The sequence below is a fragment of the Felis catus genome, chromosome A2 (genome assembly GCF_018350175.1).
Source record: "Felis catus isolate Fca126 chromosome A2, F.catus_Fca126_mat1.0, whole genome shotgun sequence".
Taxonomy (NCBI): domain Eukaryota; kingdom Metazoa; phylum Chordata; class Mammalia; order Carnivora; family Felidae; genus Felis; species Felis catus.
The window spans coordinates 83,657,681-83,671,392 of NC_058369.1; the positions used below are offsets into that span (position 1 = coordinate 83,657,681).

The 13,712-nt window shown below is 33.6% G+C and overlaps 1 protein-coding gene and 1 pseudogene across 9 annotated transcripts in view; one reads left to right on the forward strand and one right to left on the reverse strand.

Annotated features, from left to right (window-relative positions):
- Positions 1-13,712, reverse strand: part of MAGI2 (membrane associated guanylate kinase, WW and PDZ domain containing 2) — a 1,363,649-nt gene that overhangs the window by 1,018,360 nt on the left and 331,577 nt on the right. The window lies entirely within an intron of this gene.
- Positions 9,634-9,756, forward strand: LOC111559669 (annotated as a pseudogene).

Below are 13,712 nucleotides of genomic sequence, written 5' to 3' on the forward strand. Positions count from 1 at the left end.
CTCAGAAACACAATATTTTGAATTCTGGTATATTTATCAAGAACCAAATAGGCATATTAGTCCATGTGTATGTAAGTATGTGTGCACATGAATGTGAATGTACATGTGTGTGATCTGAATAAATCCAAAGGCCCCAAGGGGCCCAAGTGCAGTGAGGTGTTAAATTCAAAGAATCACAGCTCTTGCAGGGAAAAAGTAATTAAAATACTTCAATTATTTACTCAATCTCTCACAGATAAATGCATTTTAATGCACAGCAAGTATCTTTAGAATTCTTGTCTCCCTCTCCCTGATTTTCTTTAAAAAGCAGCTATACCCTGAATCATTCCTCCCAGTCTCAATTCCCAGTTGTCCCAAATTCAGCCTTTTTTTCTCTCTCCCCTTCCTCATCTCTCAGCTGCTTGAATCACTTAGCATCTCTGACTTTTCAAGTATTCCCTGTATCCAAAATACTATCTGATTATATATAACAAAGGTACATCAAAGTGTCAACATGGTAAGCGGCTAGATGCTGTGGGAAGTAGGAGAATACTATGAGAATTAAAGTATTAATTGATTTAATTTGAAATATACATTAACAATATTGTCCCTGACATATTCACATACAATTCATGGCAAAATAGCCTCACAAAGTAGTAGATAAAATGTTCTATGTCAATTTTAAAGATTCCTGGTCTAATTAGTATGCATACATTCTCCAAGGAAAGAGAACCTATGAATAAGGGCTTTAAAAAACAAAGTTTATTTGTTTGTTTTTACTTTTCCAGAGAAGACAAAGGAAAATGGTGCTTTAATGCTTAGTGCTTTACTAATGGATGTATTAGTGTCTTAAGTAGCACTGGACATTTCTAACTATTTTTTTTTTAATTAAAAGGGAAACTTCTGCTGAAAAGAAACAAATAATTGAAGTACTCAAACATCTGGAATGAAGCTAGGAAATCTGATTATCATAGAATTGTCATAGATGCAAATGATCCTAGACAGTCTTAAAAATTATTCTAGTGACATTGTGAGACTCTAGTGAAACTATGTGACATTGAAGTGCTTCTTTATTATGAATTTGCTTTATTTTTAAAGCCATGATCTCTATTGTAGAGGAACACACAAAAGCATATTTTGTAAAAGACAAAAAAAGGGCAATCTCCTAGGTTAAAAAAATTACAATATATTATCGGTACCTAAAACTTTCACCTTTCCTTTAAAAAATAGTGAGAAACTTGTATAATTATATGTTGGAAGGAGAAGAGGGTAAGAGATTGTCAGCATTAGTAATTTGTCAACAGAGTTTATCTTTTGCAATTTAATGTTACCTATATTGAGCTTTTATTTCTCTCATAGTTACTTTACCTGACCACTCCAAGTGCGCACAGTGACTCTTCCTTAATGTGCATTTTTTATTATATGAAACATCTGTTTAGATGCATACACTGAATTAATAGTTTTATACATTCCAAATTTATATTGATATCATAAAATAGGTTTAGTATTAATGAAATGCATTTTCAACAATCCAAGATATGCAATCAATGATAAAATGTTTCTCCAGGGATAAATAAGGCTACACATAGTTAAGGTATGCTGGGCAGCTCACTGTGTCTTTGAACAAGGGTCAATAAATTATGTATATTCTGCACATCCAATTGCTGGCCTCAGTAGCTGCCTAAAAACCAGGTAAAATAAATAATTGCTTAGTCCTATTTCAGACCTATAATAATATCTTCTAGAAACAACAAAATTATTGGTGATGGAGTATAATGTTTTTCAAAGTTTTTTGAAGGCTTTCTACTTGTTTCTAATTCATTCCAGTATATAATCAAATATGTGTAGGATGTCTCCTATGCGCAATATGCCTAAAAATGCATATATGCATAAAAAAATAAATAAGAGTGTCCCTGCCTTCAAGGATCTTACATTCTTATGGGCAAAGAGGGAAAGGAGTTGACAAATACAATGCAAGCATGAACAAAGCACTATGGAGTTTTCTTTCACAATTAGTCTTCATTCACTCAGTATCTAACCCATCAACAACATTTCTTTTGATTTTCTCCCAAATATCTCTCAAATCTGTTGACTTCTTTCTATGTCTTACCACCCTAGTCCAAGTTGTGTAATCTTCTATTTGGTCTCTGCAGTAATCTCCCAGTGAATTTTTCCACATTCACTCTCTGTCTACCATAATCCATTGTCCACAGCAGCCAAAGAAACTTTTCAAAATCATATCTGATCCTCTCCTTCCCTCTGTTCCCCCAGACATGCAACTTCTGTATGTCTTCCTTTTGTTCTTAGTATAGAAACCCAACCTCACAAGTGGGGCTCCTGGCTTCTCTCTAAACTTGCTTTGAGTGTTCCTTTTCAATAGTATATACAAGGGCCTTGCACATATCAATCTTCTTCTAATCTTAGGATGGGGCCAGCAGCCCTGAATACAGTTTTTCTTTCTTTCTTTTTTTCCCCTTGAGACACTCTTACCCTTACTGTATCCCCACCTTATCTGATTAATTTCTATTTATCTTGCTAATCTCCGCTCAAAGAGCATTTCTTAAGAAAAGAATCCAAGATATGCAAGATCATCAGGTTCGGTTACAAATTCTCCTAAGTGATTTCAGTTGCTCACTTTGCAGTTTTTATTTATATTTCTAATTATTAGAATACTCAATTATTACCTGTCTCTCCTACCAAACGACCTATCATTATATCATCATTAGCATATGCATTGTTGTAGTAGTTGCTCAGTTAATACTTGTTGAATAATTGGGAAAAATGCTTAGGAAAGGAAATATCTGTTGTAAATGTAAGCCTCATTTATAAAAGAAATCATTAATAGTCTATTTCAATTAAAAATTATATTGTACATAAAGTTAAAAAATAGGCATGGTCATAGTGCAATAAACAAGTATGTACAAAATAAAGTCTTTTAGGGTATCATTTATTTCTGGCCACTTCTGCTCCAAATACCAAAAGGGGAACATATTCTGATGTATCTCATACCAAAGCTTTTTCCATATGGAGCGACACAGGTTTATGAAAGGAAAAATGAAACTTTCCAGGTATTTCATAAAACCCACTTCAGACACTGAAACAAAACCAAAATTTGATGCATCAAAAGTAATAATATTCTAGCAGTTGATCCTAACTCTTTAAGCGTTTCAAATCAATGAATAACATTAATTAGGCCACTGCTACTGCATTGCATGATATTAAGATTTGTTGCTTTACTTTTTGAAATCACCTTTTTATTTTTAGTTCAACGTATACATTATTTTCACTGACAGTATTGAGGTTTTTTTAAAGTCAGTATTGGGATACCCAGGTAGCTCAGTCGGGTAAGCATCTGACTCTTGGTTTCAGCTCAGGTCACGATCTCAGTGTGTGAGTTCAAGCCCCACATCAGGCTCCACAATGATGGTGCAGAGCCCACTTGGGATTCTCTCTCTCCTTCTCTCTGTACCCCACCCCCATTTGTTCTCTTTCAAAAGTAAATAAACTTTTAAAAAAGGTCAGTATTATTATTAATGGTATCCAACTTCAGACTATGAAACAACTTGACAAAATGAGTCTTACATGAGGATGTTAAAAAACTTATGCAAACATCACCACGATTTACTTTCAGCATATTTTCATCACTTCAAAAAGAAACCCCATTCTCATTAGCAGTCAATCCTCACTCACCCTCCCCCCAGCCATTTCCTTCTCCTTTCCTGGCAAACACTAATCTACTTTCTGTCTTTACAGACTTGCCCATTCTAGACATTCTACAAAAATGGAATCTTACATTATGTGGCCTCTGGTCACTTTCACTTAGCATAATGTTTTTCAAGCTTCATCCATATTGTAGCATGGACCAGGACTTTATTTTTATTCATGACTGAATAAAATATAGCTTTTGTTTATCCTAATTCATCAGTTGATAGACACTGGAGTTCTTTCTATTTCTGGCTATTATAAATAATGTTTCTGTGAATATTCATATCTAAGTTTTTGTATGAACATAAATTTTCATTTATCTTGGGTATATACCTAGGAGTGGAATTACGGATCATAGGCTAACTCTTCAATTTTGTAAGGAATTTATAAATGTCTTCCAAAGCAGGTGCACCATTTTGTAATGCCCCCCACAATGTAGGAGAGTTTCGATTCCTCCACATTATAATCCACCTTTTTTGACAATCATCATCTTAGTGTGTCAAGGGCTATTTCATTGTGGTTTTGATTTGCATATCCATAATGACTAATTATATTGAGCATATTTTCACGTGCCTGTTGGTCATTAGTTTATCTTCTTAGGAGAAATATGTAAACAAAATTTTGTCCATTTGCTAATTGGGTTTTATATCTTTTTATTGTTGAGTTGTAAGAGTTCTTTAAATATTATAGATACAAGTCCCTTATTGATACATGGTTTATAATATTTTTCTCTTATCATGTGGGTTATCTGTCACTTTCTTTTTTTTTTGCATGTCTTTACTTATTTTTTAGTAATTTCTACACCTAACATGGGGCTCAAACCCATGACCTCCAGCACAAGAGTCGCATGCTCTTCTGATGAAGCCAGCCAGGCACACTTATTTTCACTTTTCTGACAGTGTTCTTTAATGGTTTCTGGAAGGGATCCAACTTCATTCTTTTGCATTTAGATAAGCAGTTGTCCCAGCACACTTTGTTGAAAAGTTTATTATTTCCCCTATCAAACTGTCTTGGTACCCTTGTCAAAAATCAATTGACCACAAATGTATAGTTCATTTCTGGACTCCAAGTTATTTTCTATTGCTCTATATGTCTGTTATGCCATTACCACACTTCTTTAATTGTTATACCTTTGTCATAAGTTTTGAGATGAAAGACATTCTATGCTCATGGATTTGAAGTACAATATTGTTAAAATGTCTATAGTCCCTAAACCAATCTACACATTTAATGCAATCGCTGTGAAAATACCAAAAACATTTTCCACAGAACTAGAACAAACAATCCAAAACTTTGTATGGACCCACAGAAGACCCTAAGTGGCCAAAGCAATCTTGAAAAAGAATAAAAAACCTGATTTCCAGACTTCAAGTTAGATTCCAAAGCTGAAGTAATCAAAATAGTATGGTACTGGCACAAAAACAGGTAGATAAATGGAACAGAATAGAAAACCCAGAAATAAACCCACCATATATGTGTGGCTAAGTAATCTTTGACAAAGGAGGAAAGAATATACAATGAGAAAAAGACAGTTTCTTCAACTGCTTGTGTTAGGAAAACTGGACAGCTGTGTGCAAAAGAATGAAACTGGGCCACTTTTTCATGCCATGCATAAAATAAACTCAAATGGATTAAAGGTCTAAATGTGAGATCTGAAACCATAAAAATCATAGAAGAAAGCACAGGTAGTAATTTTTCTCACATCAGCCACAGCAACATTTTTCTAGATATGTCTCCTGAGGCAAGGGAAATAAAAGCAAAAATAAACTGTTGGGACTACATCAAAATAAAAACCTTCCGCAAAGCAAACAATCAACAAAACTGAAAGACAACATATGGAATGGGAGAAGACATTTGCAAATGACACACCTGACAAAGGGTTAGTATCCAAAATATATAAAGAACTGTTACATCTTAGCACGCACACACACACACACACACACACACACACACACACACACACATCAAATATTCCAATTAAAAATGGGCAGAATACAATTTGTCAATAAATTTCATATATAAAATAAATAAATAAATAAATAAATAAATGGGCAGAATACATGAGCAGACATGTCTCCAAAGAAGACATACACATGGTCAACAGACACATGAAAAGATGCTCAACATCATTCATCATCAAGGAAATGCAAATCAAAACCACAATGACATATCAATCACATCACACCTGTCAGAATGGCTACAATAAAAAACACAAAAACAAATGTTAATAAGGATGTGGATGTAGAGAAATAGGAATCCTCCTGCACTGTTGGTAAGAATGCAAACTGATAGAGCAACTGTGGAAGACAGTATGGAGGTTTCTCAAAAAATTAAAAATAGAACTACCCTATGATCCAATAATTGTACTCCTGGGTATTTACTGAAAGAATAGAAAAACACTAATTCAAAGGGATTTATATACCTCTCAGCATGTTTACAGTAGCCAAATTATGGAAGCATTCTAAGTGTCCATTAATAACATAAATATATAAAGAAAATGTGTTGGGGCGTCTGAGTGACTCAGTTGGTTAAGCGCCCTACTCTTGATTTCTGCTCAGGTCATTATCTCACAGTTGTGGGATTCAGCCCCACATCGGGCTTTATGCTGACAGCACAAGTCTGCTTGGGATTCTCTTTCTCTGCCCATCCCCACTCTCTCTTTTTCAAAATAAATAAATTAGCATTAAAAAAGAAGACATGAGTGTGAATGGAATATTATTCAGCATTAAAAAAGAAGAAATCTTGCCATTTGCAACAACATGGATGGAGCTACAGAGTATAATGCTAAGTGAAGTAAGTTAGTCAGAGAAAGACAAATACCATATGATTTCACTCATATGTGGAATTCAAGAAAAAAAAAAAAACAAATGAGCAAAGGATAAAAGAGAGAGACAGAGAGAGAGAGAGGGAGAAACCAAGAAACAGACTGTTAACTATAGAAAACAAACTGATAGTTACCAGAGGGGAGGTAAGTTTGGGGACAAGAGAAATAAACGATTGGGATAAAGAGCAAGCACACTTATTATGATGAGTACTGAGTAATGTACAGAATTATTGAATCACTGTATTATTCACCTAAAACTAATATAACACTGTTTGCAAACTGTACTGGAATTAAAATTAAAAAAAAGTTAATTAAAAAATTACAGAGAAATATAAAGAAGATAAAAATCACTTGGAATCACCAGAAATTATAACATATTAAATCTTCTAGAATATGCCCTTCTTTTTTATATAAATAAATAAATGAATAAATATTTCAAAGTAAAATAAGAGCATTTTCTAATTTTGTTTCTCATTTATTTTTTTATTTTTTAATGTTTATTTGTTTATTTTAGGGGGAGGGACAGAGAGAAGGAGAGAAAGAATCCCAAGCAGGCTCTGCAAGGCTCACACTCATGAACCGTGAGATCATGACCTGAGCCAAAATCAACAGTTGGGCACTTAACCAACTTAGCCATCCAGGCACTGCTCATTTCTTTTTTTATTCATTGATTATTAATAATTTAAAAAATATTCTACCACATAATTGTGAATTTCCTAATTTTCTCTTTTATAATCATTTCTAATTTTATTTCATTATAATAAAATATACTTTATGCAGTTTTATTTTTTAAATATTTTTGAGACTTCTGGGGCTGGCTCACTTGAACTTCCAACTCTTAATTTTGGCTCAGGTCATAATCCCAGGGTTGTGGAATCAAGCCCTGTCTGCATTGGGCTCTGTTGCTGAGCATGAGCCTGCTTGATATTCTCTCTCTCTCTCTCTCTCTCTCTCTCTCTCTCTCTCTCTCAAATAAAAAGTAAATTATTTTGAGACTTCTTTTATGGCTTAACATGTGGTCTATACCAGAAAATGTTCAATGTACTTTGGGAAGAATGTGTAGTCCAGTGTTGTTGTGTGAGGTGTGTATCTTAGGTCTAATTGGTTTCTATGTTATTTGCATCTTCTATTTTCTTCTTGAACTTCTGTTGAGTATTCATTACTACAAGTGAGTATTTATCTACAAATATTATTGTCAAACTGTTATCCTCTCTTTTGTCTTAAATTTTCCTTCATTTTAGAAGGATAACTTTGCTACATTTAGAATTCTTGATAATCTTTGTCTTCCAGCACTTTGAATATTCCATCGAATTACTTTGGCCTCCATGATACTTGGTGAGAATCATCTGTTGATCCTTTTTATGTGACGAGTTGTTTCTCTCTCGCTTCTTTCAAGATTTTATGTCTTTGGCTTCAGGCAGTTTGGCTATATATGTCAGGTATGGATCTCTGAGGTCTTCCTACTTGGAGTTTGTGGAACTTCCTTTAGATCCATATTAATGTTTTCAATCTGATTTCAGAATTTTATAGCTGCTATTTCTTAAATATTCATTCTGTATTTGTCTCTCTCTTAGAACTCTTCTTATGGGTATGTCGATTAGCTTCATGCTTTATCCACAGCTCTCTAAGTCTTTTCATCTTTTTTCATTATTTTTTTTTCTCTTTTGCTCAGACTACTTTGAATGAACCTGTCTTCAACTTAACTGGTTCTTTCTTCTGTCAGTTCACATCCGAAATTGAGTATCTTAAGTGTATTTTTCATTTTATTTACTGTAATTTCCAACTTCAAAGTTTCTATTTTGTTCTCTCCCATAGTTCATATCTTCTATATCGCTCTTCTGTTTTTGGTGAGATATTGTTCTCACACATTCCTCTGATTCTTTAGAAATGGTTTTCTTTAGTTATTTGAACATATTTATTATTGATGACTTAATGTTCAAATCCTTGTGCTCTTAATGGAATTCAGCCAATTTTCCTGAATAAATACTCCTCAGACTGCTGCAAGCCTTTAATTTCTAGAGTTCTGAAAAGGTTGAATTTGACATTTTTTTCTAGTGCTCTTGGTGCTTAATGCAGATATAGATTTTCAAAAATCTAACTCTATGATTCTGAAAATGTGATTCCATTTCTCTTTTGTTTCCTAACTTTAGTGAGCAAAATTGAAAGATCCTCCTAATTGAAAATACTGAAAATTAACTTTTCTCAAAATGTGGATAGTTTTAGAATATTTTATTACAGAGGTCAAAGTATTTATTTGTAAATACAGAAAATATGCCATTAATGAATTTATGTAGCTGCTGCTAACAAAGGGGAAGGGTGTGAGACTTTCTAAAAGTATAAACATTTCAGTATTCATTTCCCTTAGTTGAACTCCTCAATTATGTAAATATAAATATTTATTTGGGTATTTGACAAGTATTTGGGGTCTAGTTACTGCAAATAGGAAAAATTAACTTATTTCTTCTTTGTTTATAAAGAAGATTAATTCAAACCAATAAAATATACTGTACCCATTTTCTCCATAAATAGAAGAGGAAGGAAAAAAAGAAAAAAAAGAAAAAAAGGAACCCTCACTCAATTCCTAATAATCAGTGATTTCAGGATAGCTTCCCCAAGTAGGAAACAGTTCAATAGAGGTCTCTTTTGAAATTTTCAATTAAATATTCAGAAGTAAATAGTTGTATTTAAATTTTAAAATTTCATTTTAAAATCAAGCTCTGGGACATCTTTAGAAGTAAAATAGAATAAAGTTGCTTTCCTTTTACCTAAGGAAATACATATGAAATGATCTGTGTGGCTTCATCAATCAAAGGATAAGGTCTCTTAAAAATTTCTTGAAGTTGCTCCTATGGTTACCATTTCCTATCAATATAGAGTCAATACTTTACATTTAAGGTCATGCAGTACTTAAACAGTCTCCCATAATGAATATAAAGTTATAAATATAAGGTAATAGAGTATTTAATAAATGTTTAATCAAGGATTTTATAATGTCTTATGTTGAATTTAAAGGATACCATATGTGTTACAAGTGATGAAAACAAAGATTTTACCTCCTATGATCAATTATATATTTTTTTCCTTTAAAAATTGTTCACTCATCTCATTTATAGCAATACAAACTTATCACTTCTCAGCCTTTTGGCTAAGATCAAGTGTAGTATAGCAAAACAAATTCATAGCTGAATTTTCCATGTTTACTCTGATTCAGATTTTTTCAGTTATAAAGCAATAATTGATTACCTAATAATATAGAAAATATGATAGTTATTAATAATTTTCTGTATTAAAAATACAACTCCTCTCTCCTTGCTTATTTTTTTACCTTAATTAATCTCCTTTTATTTCATCAGAGTTTTGCTTGATTCTACAAGCATTTTCCTCTCCAAACTGTATCCCGCTGTAGTTTGTAAATGGCAATGAATGTTGACACTTCTTTTAGATCATTTAGGAAAAGATGGATCCTGAGTACTATCTTTTTGCTAGTTTACAATATAATAATTCCTTTATTGATGACACATTCCATATAATATTAGAAGACTTGCTTAGAACATTTTCTTTTTTATTTTTTTTAATTTTTTTCAACGTTTTTATTTATTTTTGGGACAGAGAGAGACAGAGCATGAATGGGGGAGGGGCAGAGAGAGAGGGAGGCACAGAATCAGAAACAGGCTCCAGGCTCTGAGCCATCAGCCCAGAGCCTGACGCGGGGCTCGAACTCACGGACCGCGAGATCGTGACCTGGCTGAAGTTGGACGCCCAACCAACTGCGCCACCCAGGCGCCCCGCTTAGAACATTTTCTTAAGACTTCTATAGACATGAACAAAAATAAATCTGAACTCATAACTCATGAGACATGCATACAGAAATGAAAAACTAAATACATGAGATTTAATTTTAAAATCAATGTGGCCCATGTGTTATATGTAAGTTACGAACCAGTAAATTCTACTCCTGAAACCAATATTGTACTCTGCTAATTAACTAGAATTGAAAAAAAACTTATAAAAACAAAATCAATGTGGCTAGATAGTAAACTATAGCTGATAGATAGCAATGCCTTACTACGGTTTCTAGCCTTTTGTCACAAAAATGAAGACTTTCTTCTGTCTTTGAGAATGAATCCAAACATACATAGTAAGTCATATCCATGGTATGTAGTGAACACATCAAAATTTTATTGAAGGTGAATTCTGATACTGTATTAAATACTGGGTGAATTTCATCCCTCAAACTAGCTATGACCACTTCCTTGATTTATAACACACTGTTCTCACAAGAGTGTACAGCTCAGCACCTAGTTTGTCTTTTTCACTGCAGTTCCACTTTGGTATGAAGATTTAAGAGCCTTTCCCCCTACCTTTATAAAACTCTTAAATCTTCCTTTTCATTATTCTTTAGCACTTTGAAGTTTAACAGATTTTACCTCTTATTATCTCCTTTTCCTAGACTCTCCTCAGCATTTATTCACAGTGTACTGCGTTTGCTAACTCTTATCCTTGGTTCTCAGAGTGCTCAAGATCTTTCAGTTTTGATTATACTGTCTTTCAAATTCCTCATCACGGAAGGTAATTTCTCTTGAAGCTTGTTACTCTCCCACCACACCAACAAAAAGGAGAAAATGGTCTTCCCTTAAAAGAAAACTTACATCTCAGTACTCTGTGATATGTCACACAAAGCATCATAATTCTTTCAGAGAAGTATTTGTGAACTAACTATAATTTGTCTAAAAGAGAATGTTTGTATTCATAAGATTTATTTATTATTGTATTTATTATTTCAGAGGCCAACCAAACTGAACAAAAAGGGAACACTTACAGTATTTAAAGTATGTAGATAGATAGAATATTATTTTTGGTACTATTCTATCTTCTTTCTTTAAGTAAATGTACTTTAATAGAATCCTGTAAACTAGAGGTAGACAAAAATTAGTATTTAAAAGGCTAAATAAGAAGTACTTTATGATTTTCCAGTCATATGATGTCTTCTGCAACTGGAAAACTCTGTTATTGCATTTGTGATGGATAATAAATAAATGAATGGACAGGGCTGTGTTTCAGTAAAACTTTATTTATGAACATAAAAGCTTCAAAGTCATAATTTTCACATTGTGACGTATCATTCCTCTTTTGAAGCTTTAAAACCATTTAAAAATGTAAAAAACATAGTTATCTCATGGGCCATATAAAAATAGCAGGCCAGATTTGATCCATGGGCCATGTTTGCTGACCCTGTTGTACACTATTGCATTGAATTTTATTTCTTTGGTAGCCTTTGACATACACCATACAGAACACTAACTAGAGAAAAAAGAACACATTTATGATCCACTAGGAATACAAAACTTTTTACCAAATTTTGCTTTCCTTTTTAAATTTTTATTTATTTATTTTTATTTGTTTTAATGTTTATTTACTTTTGAGAGAGAGAGAGAGAGAGAGAGAGAGAGAGAGAGACAGAGAATGAAGTAGGAGGGGCAGAGGGAGAGGGGAACACAGAATACAAAGTAGGCTCCAGGCTTTGAGTCATTGGCACAAGCCCAACGTGGGTTCTGAACCCACTAACCATGAGATCATGACCTGAGCTGTAGTCGGATGCTTAACTGACTGAGCTACCCAGGTGCCCATAATTTTAAAAAATTTTAAAGTCTCATTTTTGAAATTAATGTATATTGCATTTCTCTAAGTAGTCAAAAAAGAAGTTCATATTTTAAGCTATTATCAAAATATAAATTTCATCATGCTCTAAAATTTTTCAGTTCATCTTAATAATTGGGGTACAGATGCAATTAGGTTTTGTTTGATTTGCTAATTGGTGTGCCCTGTGTGCTTCCTGAACACATTCATTGTCAGAACATATGACATACATGTACTGTAACTGTCATCAAGTCTAAGGATAAAATTTTTGACTAAAATTATGATTTTGACATTGAAAAACATTTCCTTTGGGAAAAGGTATGAAAGAGCAAGCAAACATTGAAAAGTAATTACTTTTTTCAACCTCTCCTCAAATAAATCAATAGCATCAACTACAACAAAAACAACAATGACAACAACAAACACCAATGCTATTTACACACCACAAACAAGTAATTATGGATACACTGCTATTCATTGCTATATGAAATTTATTAATTCTTGAAAACTTTCTAGGATCTTCCCAACTTCTAGTTTTAATCAGATGTTTATAGATAGATTTTGTGTTGCTGCAGACAGAGCATAAATTAGAAAATGTTTTTTGTTTACTCATGCATACAAATGTTCAGGGAATTTCTGATTTTTAACTCAGGAATTGGTGATATCTGATTCCTAAAGCTCATGTCTGCCAAGCCCTATCTTTATCTCTTTTTTGTATCTCTTCATTACATCAATCCTTGGTGTTTTTTTTTTTTTTTTTTAGCAATTCCTCTTACTTTCTTATCTAACTTTACTATTTCATTCCTTTACAACAGGTAGGGCCCACAATTTACTTATATTAAAACTAAAATTTTCACAGTTACTTTGGAGCTATATAGAAGTAAATTTGTCTGAATTCAACTTATGAATACGGAAAACTCATGATTGGTATATTCTTTAGGTCAGGAATTACATGGGAATTTTTAAATTGAAATTTTGAGATGCTCCAACCCTAAGACTTTATAAATGACACAGCCAAGGCCCAGGTTCTTCAATGGCTTGTTCTGGAATTCAGACACCAAATACACAGAACGGATATCAAGACCCCACGTAAACGGAGGATGGCTCATGCCCAGAGAAGCTCAGCTCTGAGAAACAAGGTGACCTACTTATCACTAGGCTTAGAATAAATAGCGTTAATATCCTGAGGCACAATATGCCTTCAGGACACTGAAGAGGTCCAGAGTACGGAGTAGGGCTGAGCCTACAGATGGAAGTGTGCTTGTTATGCATTGTGGCCTCTCCAACCACTTTCTCCTTTTCCCTGCCATACACTATGCCCTGGGAAACGGACCTCTATACATGACATCACCTGGATCCCATTCCCTACAGCTTCAAATAAATTAGGCCAATGGGAGGCACAAGAGATCAGAGTGAGGGAGAGAGAGGACAGGGTAGGTATTCCTCAGACCCCTCTCACCCAGTAAGCAATTTTGGCAGCCAGTGTGTTCTACCTACAGCCACAACTCCTGTCCAGCAGTCCCTCTCCATGACCATCCTCTATGTTCCTTGCTGTGGACCTTCAAGT